Here is a 14,532-nt window from a genome sequence, read left to right on the forward strand (position 1 = left end):
CTCCGCTGCCTTCCCGGCATCTTCTGCTCTGATCTGCCTTCCCGCAGACCAGAGCCGAAGATGACCGATAACCCTGATCAGTGCTATGTTCTATATGGGGACTATTAAAGTGTAAAAATAAAAGTAAAAAAATAAAGTTAAAAAAATTAGAAAAAATCCCTCCCGAATAAAAACTTAAATTGTCCCATTTTCCCTATTTCACCCCCAATAAAAGTGTTAACAAAATATTTTATATACATATCTGGTATCGCCGCATGCATAAATATCTGAAATATTAAAATAAAATGTTAATGATACCGTACGGTGAACGTCGTGGATGTAAAAAAAAAGGCCAAAATAGCTGCTTTTTTATAACATTTTATTCCAAAAAAAAATTTATAAAAAATTGATTAAAAGTTTTATATAAGAAAATATGGTATCAATAAAAAGTACAGATCACGACGCAAAAAAATGAGCCCTCATACCACCGCTTATATGGAAAAATGAAAAAGTTATAGGTCTTCAAAATAGTGGGATTTTAAACTTACTGATTTGGTTAAAATGTTTGCTATTTTTTAAATGTGCAACAGTAATAGAAAAGTATGTTATCATGGGTATCATTTTAATCGTATTGACCCAAAGAATAAAGAACACATGTCATTTTTACCATAAATTGTACGGCGTGAAAACAAAACCTTCCAAAATGAGTAAAATTGCGGTTTTCTTTTTAATTTCCCCACACAAATAGTTTTTTTCGGTTGTGCCATACATTTTATGGTAAAGTGAGTGATGGCATTACAACGGACAACTGGTCATGCAAAAAACAAGCCCTCATACTAGTCTGTGGATTAAAATATAAAAGAGTTATGATTTTTTAAAGGCGATGAGGAAAAAACGAAAAATAAAATTGTCTGAGTTCTTAAAGGGGTACTCCACCCCTAGACATCTTATCCCCTATCCAAAGGATAGGGGATAAGATGTCTGATCGTGGGGGTCCCGCCGCTGGGGACCCCCGCAATATAGCATGCGGCACCCACCTGTTTCTTATCCGGAAGCGCTGGAGGGTCTGGGTCGCGACCACGGGAACAGAAGTCCATGACGGCCGTCACGCCCCCTCCCATAGACTTGCATTGAGGGGACGGGGCATGACATCACAAGGGGGCGGGGTCGTGACGTCACGGACTTCCGTTCCCGTGGTCGCGACCCAGACCCTTTAGCGCTTCCGGACAAGAAACAGGTGGGTGCCGCATGCTATATTGCGGGGGTCCCCAGCGGCGGGACCCCCGCGATCAGACATCTTATCCCCTATCCTTTGGATAGGGTATAAGATGTCTAGGGGTGGAGTACCCCTTTAAGGCCCAAATGAGTCCTTAAGGGGTTAAAGGGGTACTCCACTGGAATTTTTTTTTTTTATATTAACTGGCTGCAGAAAGTTAAACAGATTTGTAAATTACTTCTATTAAAAAAATCTTAATCCTTCCAGTACTGATCAGCTGCTGTATGCTCGATAGGAAGTTGAGTTGTTATTTTCTGTCTGACTACAGTGCTCTCTGCTGACACCTCTGTCCATGTCAGGAACTGTCCAGAGTAGGAGAAAATAGCCATAGCAAACCTCTTCTGCTTCAGAAAGTTCCTGACATGGACAGAGATGTCAGCAGAGAGCACTGTGGTCAGACAGAAAAGATTAATCTGGAGTGAACAGGTGCCAGATCATGAACTGTAAAAACACTCTCCTCATGTCACATGACTTTTCAGAAGCTGATCTACCAACTACTCAACTTCCTCTGTAGTGTGCGGCAGCTGTACTAGAAGGATTAAGATTTTGTAATAGAAGTAATTTACAAATCTGTATGAATTTCTGGCGCCAGTTGATTTGAAAAAAAAAATTAAAAAAATTCCACCGGAGAACCCCTTTAATTTATGTAAACATAGGCAGCAAGGTAGACGAAAAAAACAGCACTATGAGAATGGCCAATGATCAGAGTAGTATATTCAAAGCATAATTATTTTACTATTATAGGACGCAATGGGGGAGATTTATCAAAACTTGTGCAGAAGAAAAGTTGACCCGATGCTTCTTTAATTTTTGAAAAGGCCTCTGAACAATAAAAGAAGCAATCTGATTGGTTTCTACGGGCAACTGCTCAACCTTTCCTCAGCACAGGTCTTTATGAAGTTCCCCCAATGTATTTTCTGTAAAAACCTGATGAAATGCCACTTTAATGGTGGTGGGAGGAAGCCCTGATAATAGACCCCAATATATGGCATAGAAAGATAATTTTTATAAATGTTTATGCTTATATATATCAAGTAGAGATGAGCGAACTTACAGTAAATTCGATTTGTCACAAACTTCTCGGCTCGGCAGTTGATGACTTTTCCTGCATAAATTAGTTCAGCTTTCAGGTGCTCCGGTGGGCTGGAAAAGGTGGATACATTGCTAGGAAAGAGTCTCCTAGGACTGTATCCACCTTTTCCAGCCCACCGGAGCACCTGAAAGCTGAACTAATTTATGCAGGAAAAGTTATCAACTGCCGAGCCGAGAAGTTCGTGACGAATCGAATTTACTGTAAGTTCGCTCATCTCTAATATCAAGTTCTCCTAGGACCTACTGTACTTCTTATACTGGATATGTCACTTTGGCACGTGACTAGTCATGAAAAGTGATTTATATATATTATTTAAATTGATTACACAATTGCCCTACAAATATCATAAACTTCTATATAATACTTCTTTGTACTTCTATATTTTATCTTACATAATAAACTATAATTGTTTACCTGCCTTTTAACATTTTTAACATATTGAAGAAAAAAAAACTCTAAATACTGAAAAAGCTGTGACATACGTACAAGTAGATATAAACCTTAGAAAGCACAGTGGTCCCTCAAGTTACAATATTAGTTGGTTCCAGGACGACCATTGTATGTTGAAACCATTGTATGTTGAGACCATAATTCTATAGAAACCTGATACAGTAATTAGTTCTGAAGCCCCAAAATGTCATCCAATGATAAGAAAAGGTGAGGATTAAATAGAAATAAGCAGATAACTAATATAGATAAAGCAAATCCTTACATATAAAAGAAAGAAAGAGCTGCTGGAAGCTGTAATCACTGTCTATGTCAGTGTTTCCCATCCAGGGTGCCTCCAGCAGTTGCAAAACTACACCTCCCAGCATGCCTGGACAGCCAAAGGCTGTTCAGGCATACTGGGAGTTGTAGTTTTGCAACCGCTGGAGGCACCCTGGTTGGGAAAGTCTGGTCTATATAGAGGACAGGAGTTTTGAGCTTCTTCAGGGTCCTGTACAGTACATGCAAAATGTAGCTGCCCTTACCTATGTCCAAAGGAGCAGCTAAAGAGTTAAAGGCACAGGTAAAGAGTAATACAGAACATGTAGTACCTCCCTGTATTGTAGGGAGGCGCTACCAGACAGTCAGTGCATGCACTTCAGTAGTACTCTTGGGAATGTCCATTCTAATTGTTCAGTTCTTCCGGCCTGGACTGTCTGTAGCATTGTATGTTGAGTCTGGTTTCAAGTTACAATGGTCCAGAAAAGACCATTGTATTGTATGTTGAAACTATTGTATGTTGAGGCCATTGTAAGTTGAGGGATCACTGTATTGCCCCATCTACAAACCTATAATAATAAGTATTCACCTACAATACATCCCTAGTGTTATAGCCTATAAGGAGTTACAAAGTGCACTGCCATGTGTAAATATTGAAGGATATTTCAACTACTTTGTTCCCCTGTTGCCATATGGCCCTGGGACTATCTTGATGCCTGGAAGTATGTGTGTCTGTTCAACTTTAAAAATCTGGGGAGGGGGCAGCTGAGAAGAGTGAGGAATGTGCCAGCCGGCCGGCCATTGAGTGGCTGATCTATTAATAATCCCAGTGAGCTGTTAGCTCAGAAGTACTAGAAATACTGTATGACTCTGCAGAACATACACACGGCCGTCCTGTGCCTCCAGATCTGGTGAGTTATTGGTGGCAATGGGAGGTAATAATGCATAGAAGGAAACTTATTATGGAGGAGTTCTTGGGGTGCTCTTATGGAAACCTCTTCTCTAGTAATACTTACCATAGAAGTTGAGGTCTTGTCATGCTTGTTTTCAGATGCCAAGGGTTATTTTGACAGGTGGTGTTTTTTCAGCACAGATACGGTTGCCATTTCTGGTAGCATTTTGTGCGTAACCCTTCCATATAACATATAGAAGATAGTTTGGTTCTCTTGCAATTTTGACATCTTTTTTGTTTTACTTTACATTAATGTTGCTGGATACTATGTTTGGCAGAAAATGTTTTGCAGAAAATGCCAACTTTCTTTGTGGCATCCTGCTGATGGCGCTATTCTTTTTAAGGACTGGGCTCCACATAGAGTTGAGGTGCCTCAATCTGCAACCATGATAAGTACATGGTTAAAGGGGTATTCCAGGATTTTTTTTTATTTGATTATGCTACAGGGGCTGTAAAGTTAGTGTAGTTCATAATATAGTGTCTGTACCTGTGTGACGATGGTCTCGCAATTCTTCTGTGAATTTCGCCCCAATATTTATTTTTAAATATTTCTCAGGATTTCCCAGGTTGCAGTGCTGCCGAGACATTTCATCACTAGTCAGGTGATGACAGGGAGCCTGTCTGCTTCTATTGGTGGAGCAACCGCTGGGTGGGAGAGAGATCAATCTTCAACTGGTGGTATTTTTGTAACAGCTGTAGGCACCCTGATCAGAAAACAATGGTCTTTTCAAAGGAATGCAGCCCAATGGGTGGGGTGGCTGATGTGTGGGAGGGAGGAAAGTGACCTCACACTTACAAACAAGGGACTTTGGGATTTGTAGTTGAAGAGTGAGACTCCAACAGCCAATACACAAAAAGATAGCCACAGCGTTAAGGTAACCTCCCAACATAGCCATTCAACCCCAAGACAAGTATTTATCCTTTCTAAGCATGTCCATTACTGTCTGACAGGTACGTACTAAAATTACCTTATGGTGGATAACCCCTTTAACAGTGATACATTTTTTTTTTGCATATGCAGTCTATACATGCTACTTTATGTGATCCATAGGTTGGTTACTATTAGTGATGCTATTACACTGCAATCTACTGTGACTTCAATGTGCAGGAATTGCAATGTATAGCATTTTTGTTCAGCCCGGTCCTAAAAAATATAAATGGCACAATCTCACGTGATAATAGTTCCTATATTTGACTGTTTGGATGAATTGTTATAGTAATTCCATAATGCAATGTGTATCAGAATCATTTAGCCTTGTGCAACCTAATAAAAGCAGCCTGTAGTTGCAATTCCCTGGAGACCTGTCATTACAATGCATGTGTGGTGTCAGGAGGGTAATGTGCAATTAACCTTACTTGACGTCAGGGCATTTTTAACCTGTACACCACCCAAGTTTGAGCCAGCTTCTTCTAAGCCAGGCACGAGGCAATAAGTACTCCAACACAAGTTTACGGGGAAACTGACTTTACTGAGGCAGGATATATGATAAAATCTGTTACAGCCCATATTGGTATAAAGGGAGGTGCAGGGTGATCCTTGGAAGCTTATCGGCTTGCTGGGACTTATAGTTGATTGTGCTGTGTATGACTGATTTTCTGGATGGCAACCCACGCTTGACTTTAGTGACTTGGACTTGACTAACTTGACTGACTAAAGGGGTATTCCGGGCAAAAACATCTTATCCCCTATCCAAAAACATCTTATCCCCTATCCAAACGGCCGCAACGCCCCCTCCCATAGACATGAATGGAGGGGGCGTGGTGTGACGTTACGTCCCCGTCTCGGGAAGCCCGGCAGTTTCCGAAACTGCAGACGCCGCTACGCATAGAATGCGGGCTGCTGCAGGGAGATTGCGGGGGGTCCCAGTGGCGAGCACCCCCCCACGATCAGACATCTTATCCCCTATCCTTTCGAAAGGGGATAAGATGTTTTTGCCCGGAATACCCCTTTAAGTGCTTACCACTAGGATTAACATTCACCTGGGTACTGGGCTATTTCTTTAGCAGATGTGTGGTTGCAGGATTAGACTTGAGGCCTCCTCAGAATCACATCCCAGACTCACTTCAGACTTCTCCAAACTGTACCTCAGCAACATCTGCGCTACGTCTGAACTGAACTCTGAACTCTGAACTCCTACCACACTATATAAGGGGCAGGTTTGGAGAATTCCCATTGGGCAGATAAGTCACATGGTTCACCTCTTGCATACTCCCCTAACAATAAGGTCTATAAGAACAGGGATTGAAGCAACAGGTATACAATAAATGACAATACATTAAAGGGGTACTCCACTGGAAAACATTTATTTTTTAAATTAGCTGATTCCCTTGATTCTGGTGATCTCACCCATGATCAGATCTGGGCAGTGTGAGATTCTGAATGTCTAAATCAGTATTTCCCAACCAGTGTGCCTCCAGGTGGTTGCAAAACTACAACTTCCAGCATGCCCAGACTGCCAAAGGCTGTCCCAGCATGTTGGAAGTTTTAGTTTTGCAACCTAGTTGGCAAACAATGGTCTAAATAAATACTTATTGCCTGTAACATTCTCTTTTGCAGATACAGTATACAGACATAGATGCATACAGTATCTCACATAAGTAAGTCCACCCCCTCAGATTTTTGTAAATATTTAAGTATATCTTTTCATGTGACAACACTGAAGAAATGATACTCTGCTACAATGTAAGGTAGTGAGTGTGTGGTGACATGGGGGTGCAAGGTAGACTTGTTAATTCGTGAAGCCAGGGCCCTGTTAGCCCATACATAGTCCAAGGTGGAGACAGCTTCTCCTGCGCCAGGCATGGGGGCAAGAAATACACCGACGCCGGGTTGCTGAGGCAGGTGAAGATGGTACAACTCACACAGTACAGAACAGAGTAGAAGGAATGCAGTGTAACCCTTGTGAGCCCTGTCACCTTGCTGGGACTTATGGTGCTTTTCACCCACCGAATTACATAGACTTGAGATTTTAGACTTGAGGATATCTCACACTGACTAGGGTTCTGACAAGGTCTAATTACTAACACCGCTAGGGTATTACTCACCCACTGTACGGGGGAACACTTGCAGAATAGCGGGGCTGATTTAATGAAAGATTTTCTTTAGGCTTCTCTGTGAATCACCACACGCTTCTTCCAACACTTTTCCACTCTGCAGCTCAGACTTAGACTGGGGTAACTCCTACCCCTACACTATATACAGGAAAATGTAGGGGTTCCCATTGGGTAGACAGGGTCACCAGGTTATGCTACATCTCCTTCTTAAATGTACAGTACATAAATAACAAAGTGAATACAGTAAATATAATAAGGTGCAGAAACATAGTAAACAATGTTACAGTGGGCCCAATACAGGAGCAGCAGGCATGCCCACGGAGATCCGCAGCCAACAGGACAGCCTTTGGTGCTGGGACACCACAAGTGCACTGTCTGTATAACAGTGTTTAATGTGGTGTCCCCTCAAAATAACTCCACACACAGCCATTAATATCTAAACCTTGGCAACAAAAGTGATTACACCCATAAATGGAAAAAACCAAACTGGGCCCAAAGTGTCAATATTTTGTGTAGCCACCATTATTTTCATGCACTGCCTTAAGCCACAGAGCTGGTGGACGTTGCACTCCCACACACAGATTCTCAATAGGGTTTAGGTCTGGAGACATGCTTGGACAGTCCATCACCTTTACCCTCAGCTTCTTTACAAGGCAGTGGTCGTCTTTGAGATGTATTTGGGGTTGTTATCATGTTGGAATACTGTCCTACGGCCCAGTTTCTAAAAGGGTGGGGATTATGATCTGCTTTAGTATGTCACAGGACATGTTGGCATTCATGGATCCCCCAATGAAGTGTAGCTCCCCAGTGCCAGCAGCACTCATGCAGCCCCAGAACATGACACTCCCACCACCATGATTGACTAGGCATGACACACTTGTCTTTGTTCTTTTTTTCAGACCCTTAGAGAATTATTTGCCATGAGTTACCATGTTGAACTTCCAGTGACCAGTATTAAAGAGTGTGAGAACGATTACACCAAATTTAAGACACCTGCTCCCCCTCACTCACACCAGAGATCTTGAAACACTAATGAGTCACGTGATACCAGGGAGGGAAAATGGCTAATTGGGCCCAATTTGTATTTATTTTGTGTTTTATTTTACTTTGGGTGTACTCACTTTTGTTGCCAAGGTTTAGACATTAATGACTGTGTGTTGAGTTATTTTGAGGGGGACACAACATTAAACACTGATACAGGTTGAGCACTCACTACCTTACATTAAAATATTTACAAAATTGTAAGATTGTGAGGGTTAGGCTTATTTACAGTATGTCAGATTCTGTAGCTGTCATGTTCTAAAATTTCTTGTCCATATGTAGGAAAAGTTTTGTTCACCAATCCTTTTCACTAATCCATTTTGTGGCCTTAAATATATGGTGGTAATATGGACAGGAAATAAAGCCTTGTACGCATCCCCCTAGGCCACATATTTGTTTTTCTCCTCACTGCCTTCCATTTCCCCATTTGGGAATTAGTAATTTGAGATTATTTCTGCTTACGTACCTAATAACCTACATTTTATTCTATGACTTTTAAGCCCACAGATTATAATTACATTATATGTACCATTCTAGAATAGGCACGAATGGGACATAGAGGTCCACTTGTCTTTATCTAGTAAACGGAAAACATCTACCTCATTCTGGAACATCTTTTAACACTCTCTCATCAAAGCAGATTAAGCCTGACACAAAGTAAATGGATGGGAGCAGGCATCACTCAGCAAGAGCATGGAGACAAGCTTCATTGCCTTACATAGTATGAAATGATTAAATATGTCATGAAACTGTGTTGTATTAAGTTACCTATTTGTCTCCATCTCCAGAGTCAATGGTTAATCAGGACTGACTGAGGTTATTCAAGTCACCAGCTGATAACCTTGTTTGAAAAGAGTACCTGTAATTTCAGGTGATTTTTCACAATTAACTGTGGTATTTATTCATTTTCTGGCCATTATATAAGTAGTTGTATTCGACACTTCCCCAGTTTTCCAGTCTGCAGACTCCATCTCTAAGTTTCAGTTGCCCCTGAGCTATTGGGTATAGACTAGCTACTATGATGTCTCTCATTCACTTCACACACAAAGAAGAGGAGATTCTGCTCGCCAATAACACATTCTTTGAAGCAGCAAAAGTAGCATTGAGGACATTATACAGCAGTAATGAGCAGTGCTGCTCTTCAGCGGTCACATTCAGATTTCCATCAACCGATTTCCCATAGCTACTGACAGAGGCTGCTAATCTGATACTGTGGAGTAAATTGATCTAAACTTTACGTGGGCAGTTGCCCATAGCAACCAATCCAGAAATCCTTCCAGCTTTTTTATTTATTTATGTTTTATGAAAGCTACAACACAGCAAGGTAGCGTTATTACAATTTGGGGGTCTATAGATGGGGAGATTGTGTAGAGGTGTAAAGGGTGCTGGAAAAAAGTTGAGTCTACTCCTGTGTGTATGTCATATGTAGAAGTATATGTTATGACAATAAGAGTACTGTACATTACACTTGTAATAAATACATGTTTAAGCCCATTATGGCACCATAGGAAACTAGCTGTGGACATTTATGGTAGGCTCTTTAAGAAACATTGCATGTATAGCTATTACTATTTGACATGACTTATATAGGGATAGCATACTGTATAGCTATTGTGTGTATTTATATGTAATATCTAGTTACACATGTCATAGGCACTACTATTTTTTTAAAGTTGGGGGTACACTGCAATTCTGGATGTGGCAGGGGTTGCACGACCAAAAATTGATCAATGAAGTCCATGGATGGAGTTGCGTTGTAACACACAATTGGCTACGACTCTGACCCAACAGTCACAGAAAAAATCTCGGATGTATTTCTTGTGGCTGTCAGGTCAAAGCCACTTGTGTGTCGCAAGTCAACCCATATTGCTGAGCTTGCAAAATGGTGGGTTTTCAATCACACCCGAAATTGTGGTGTAACCCTAGCCTGATGAAGTAGTCTGTTCTACGTGACACAATTATTTTGCAGTTGGAAAAATATGTGGTAAAGCTATCAGAGCCATCAGATTTTATGGGAAGAATAATGCAGCATACTGCGCTATTCTTCCCATTAGAATAGTGGACCCCAATATAAACCACTGGGGTCTGTTGGGAGCCACTGTTTTCTGTCATGTAATGGATCTGGCATTGCCATCATTGTTTTTATTGATAGAAACCGTGATAGCAGTATGAACAGAACTTTATGTAAAGTATGGATGTGAACACCATGGAACCAAATAATATATTACAGTAAATACAATACTTTATCCTAACTACTCCCAGCTTCAGAATATGGAGCAGTGCTGAATAGGAGACATGAAACATTCATGAGAATCTTCTACTCATTAACTGAGAAGGGATTATCAGTGCATAAAACTATACAGACAAAGCGCAGGTAACTGTGAGAAGAGGTTGTGATCCGAGAGATTCGCAGCACCGGGTAACAAAGGCCCCGGTTTTCTCATTAGTAATTAATCTAATGTCGCTAAGCAGCATGGACACTGAAAATGGAGGCAATGTGCAGAGTTTATACACCACAGATTTTTTTTTTTATTCTTGATGGAGTTTTAAAAGGAGACGTACTTTAAAAAGCACAATGCAATTCCTTAACCCGGTGTTATCATTAAAGCAGCATTTTTTTTTGTTTTGGGGATACTGTTACAACCTGCAAAGCTGTGTGAAATATACCCCCTAATGTACTGATGCCTCTCCATCCATCAGTACATTTATACAGCTTAAGCTACCTACAGTTATCACAGCATAAGTTAAAGGGGTTATCTGGCAAGCAACATTTTTTTTTAACAGTTTATTTATTAAAGAATTTTTCTTTAAAACAGATATTTTTCGATAGTAAAGAAAAAATAAGTACATAGAATAATAAACAAAGCAAAAAAAAACTTTTTCATGTATATGGATGTATATATGTATAGTTCACCTCATCCAGCAGAGGGGCTAGTTTGACCCCTGCATTTACAATATGTGCACACTATCATATAACCATATAGTGAAAGAATTTTGCGCAGTTTCAAAATAGACAACTTTACTGTAAAATGCAGTGCTTCGTTCTTGACTATGCAGTGGATGAAATTTAATAGCTGCGCATTAAAGGCGCAAAAATAATGTGCACACATAAACGCAAATTTATACCACCTCTGCCTTGCCTTAGAAAAGTGACATCCTACAAGTTCTGAGGTAATTTTTCATTTTTGCTAAATTTATAAAAGTCTATGTGCCATTTTTTATAAATTTGTCGCACATAAGCCAAATTATATATATATATATATATATATATATATATATATATATATAGACAAAGAAGGTTGCAGCAGCACACATTGGTAAAAAAAAATGGAGGCTGTCAGCACACCTTTTGATCAAAACGTGTCCCACCCATCCACCACGTGGAGGTGGCCTCATTTAGGATGGGACCCTAACACAAATTCTGAGCCTATCGCTCGTATCCACTCACCTCTGCTGGGCATATAGCCTCTGACTGGGTGACATGCTGGATCCATTATCAATCCAAATTAAAACATCTCCTGTGAAAAAGGGGAGGGGTGCACAGCTACAGAGGGTGCCGTTCCCCCTATGTTGTACAAAAACACAAAAAGAAAAATAGCCAGCACCACTACCTGATACCGTATTTATCGGCGTATAACACGCAGAGTGTGTTACAGGAGGGGGATTCGAAAGGACACCACCACTCAATGTGACACTTGCCCCGATCATCCAGGCCTCTACATTAAAAACTGTATCACACTTCCATGCAGTACTAAATTTTCCCTTTTCCTTTTAATTTTCCATAATTTGACCCCAATGTACCAAGTCCAGAGTACATTGCAAATTTCAACCCGATAAAACCACTAAATTGTCCAAAAAACTATTTTATAAAAAAAAACAACCTGATAAGACCTCTGGGGGGTATTTTTTCCAAAAATGGGTCATGAGTTACTATCATAATGACTTTTTTATGTTGCCTCAAATGCGCAGCGCTCTCTCTCCACCTGAGCAGGGTGTGCATTTGAAGCAACAGGTTACATCACATTCCCAGAATGATGATTCAGAGCATAGGGTTTGGGGTAGGCATATTTTTTGGTTTTGGCTATGCTCTGGGTCATCATTCTGGGAACATAATCTGTTTTATAATTTTATGTCCCACTGTACCCCATTTTAGTTATTTAGTGTACCCCAGTTATTTACCCCATGTAATGCTCCTTGAGGGGGGGTCCCGCTGTTCTGGCTCCATAGGCAGCAATACAAATGCTCAAGGACCCTGACTGCCCTCCTGCTCCTCCAAAACCTGGTGTGCACCCTCAGCGCTGCTTACATCAAGATATGAGGTATGTCCTTACTCCAAATAAATGTATCTACAAATTTACGATGATATTTTCTCCTTTTACCACTTGTAAAAATGAAAAATTTGGGGTAACCCCAGCATTTTAGTGTAAAAAAATTAATTTTTTCCTTTTCACATCCCACTTAATGAAAATTTATCAAACACCTGTGGGGTGTTAAGACTCACTGTACCCCTTGTTATGTTCCTTGAGGGGTGTAGTTTCCAAAATAGTATGCCATGTGGGTTTTTTTTTTTGCTGTTCTGGCACCATAGGGGTTTCCTAAATGCGACATGCCCCCCCCCCCCAAAAAAAAAATTGCAAATGTGACTCCTTCTCTTCTGAGCATTGTAGTGCGCCCGCAGTGCACTTGACGTCCACACATGGGGTATTTCCATACTCAGAAGAGATGGGGTTACAAATTTTGGGGGGCAATTTCTCCTATTACCACTTGTAAAAAAAGTAAAATTTGGGGGGAAACCAGCATTTTTGTGAAAAAAAAATTCATTTACACATCCAACTTTAACGAAAAGTCATCAAACACCTGTGGGGTGCTAAAGCTCACTGTACCCCTTGTTACGTTCCTTAAGGGGTGTAGTTTCCAAAATAGTATGCCATGTGGGGGGGGGGGGGGTTGCTGTCCTGGCACCATAGGGGCTTCCTAAATGTGACATGCCCCCCACAAACTATTTCAGAAAAATTTGCTTTCCAAAATACAAATGTGACTCCTTCTCTTCTGGGCCCTGTAGTGCGCCCGCAGTGCACTTGACGTCCACACATGGGGTAATTACATACTCAGAAGAGATGGGGTTACACATTTTTGGGGGCATTTTCTCCTATTATCCCTTGTAAAAAAAAGTAAAATTTGGGGGAAAACCAGCATTTTTGTGAAATTTTTTATTTATTTACGCATCCAACTTTAACGAAAAGTCGTCAGACACCTGTGGGGTGTTAAGGCTCATTGGACCCCTTGTTACGTTCCTTAAGGGGTGTAGTTTCCAAAATAGTATGCCGTGTGGGGAGGTTTTTGCTGTCCTGGCACCATAGGGGCTTCCTAAATGTAACATGCCCCCCCAAAAAACATTTCAGAAAAACTCACTCTCCAAAGTCCCATTGTCGCTCCTTCCTTTCTGAGCAGTCTACTGCGCCCGCTGAACACTTGACATACACATATGAGGTATTTCCTTACTCGAGAGAAATTGGGTTAAAAATTTTGAGACAATTTTTTTCCTTTTACCCGTTGTAAAAATTCAAAAACTGGGTCTACATGCGAGTGGAAAAAATTAAGATTTAGAATTTTCTCCTTCACTTTGCTGCTATTCCTGTGAAACACCTAAAGGGTTAACACACTTACTGAATGTCATTTTGAATACTTTGAGGGGTGCAGTTTTTATACTGTGGTCATTTGTGGGGTATTTCTAATATGAAGGCTCCTCAAATCCACTTCAAACCTGAACTGGTCCCTGAAAAATTCTGATTTTGAAAATTTTGTGAAAAATTGGAAAATTGCTGCTATACTTTGAAGCCCTCTGATGTCTTCCAAAAGTAAAAACATGTCAACTTTATGATGCAAACATAAAGTAGACATATTGTGTTTGTGAATCAAAATATAATTTATTTGGAATATCTATTTTCCATAAAAGCAGAGAGCAAAATTTTCATTTTTTTCCTCAAATTTTGGAATTTTTCACCAAGAAATGATGCAAGTATCGACAAAATTTTACCACTAACATAAAGTAGAATATGTCACGAAAAAACTATCTCGGAATCAGAATGAAAGGTAAAAGCATCCCAGAGTTATCAATTCTTAAAGTGAAAGTGGTCAGATGTGCAAAAAACGCTCTGGTCCTACAGTGAAAAATGGCCTGGTCCTTAAGGGGTTAATGGTCTATTCACATGTACAGTATTCTGTGCAGATTTGATGCGCAGGATTTTCTGCTACAGATTTCAATGTAAACTGAACACAGCTTTAAATCCTGCGCATCAAATCTGTGCAGAATACTGTACATGTGAATAGACCCTTTAGGGGTTATCCAGGAATAGAAAAGCACTAATTTCTTTCGAAAACAGCTTCACATCTGTCTCCAGGTTGTGCGTGATATTACAACTTGGCTCCATT

The 14,532-nt window shown here is 40.4% G+C and overlaps 1 protein-coding gene across 5 annotated transcripts in view; it reads left to right on the plus strand.

Moving 5' to 3' along the window:
- The first annotated feature begins 3,862 nt into the window (after positions 1–3,862).
- The window catches only part of KLHL30 (kelch like family member 30), a 36,726-nt gene continuing 26,056 nt past the window's right edge, over positions 3,863–14,532 (plus strand). Inside the window, exons 1-3 of one of the 5 annotated variants that reach the window (XM_056564653.1) lie at positions 3,928–3,964; positions 6,563–6,603; positions 8,889–8,971. The gene's annotated coding sequence lies outside the window, so the exon portion shown is untranslated. Of the gene's footprint in view, positions 3,965–6,562; positions 6,604–8,888; positions 8,972–12,310; positions 12,420–14,532 lie in introns of those variants that run through there. The other 4 variants (XM_056564654.1, XM_056564652.1, XM_056564651.1 and 1 more) reach the window with 4 other exon arrangements.

The sequence above is a fragment of the Hyla sarda genome, chromosome 3 (assembly GCF_029499605.1).
Source record: "Hyla sarda isolate aHylSar1 chromosome 3, aHylSar1.hap1, whole genome shotgun sequence".
NCBI classification, from domain to species: Eukaryota; Metazoa; Chordata; class Amphibia; order Anura; family Hylidae; genus Hyla; species Hyla sarda.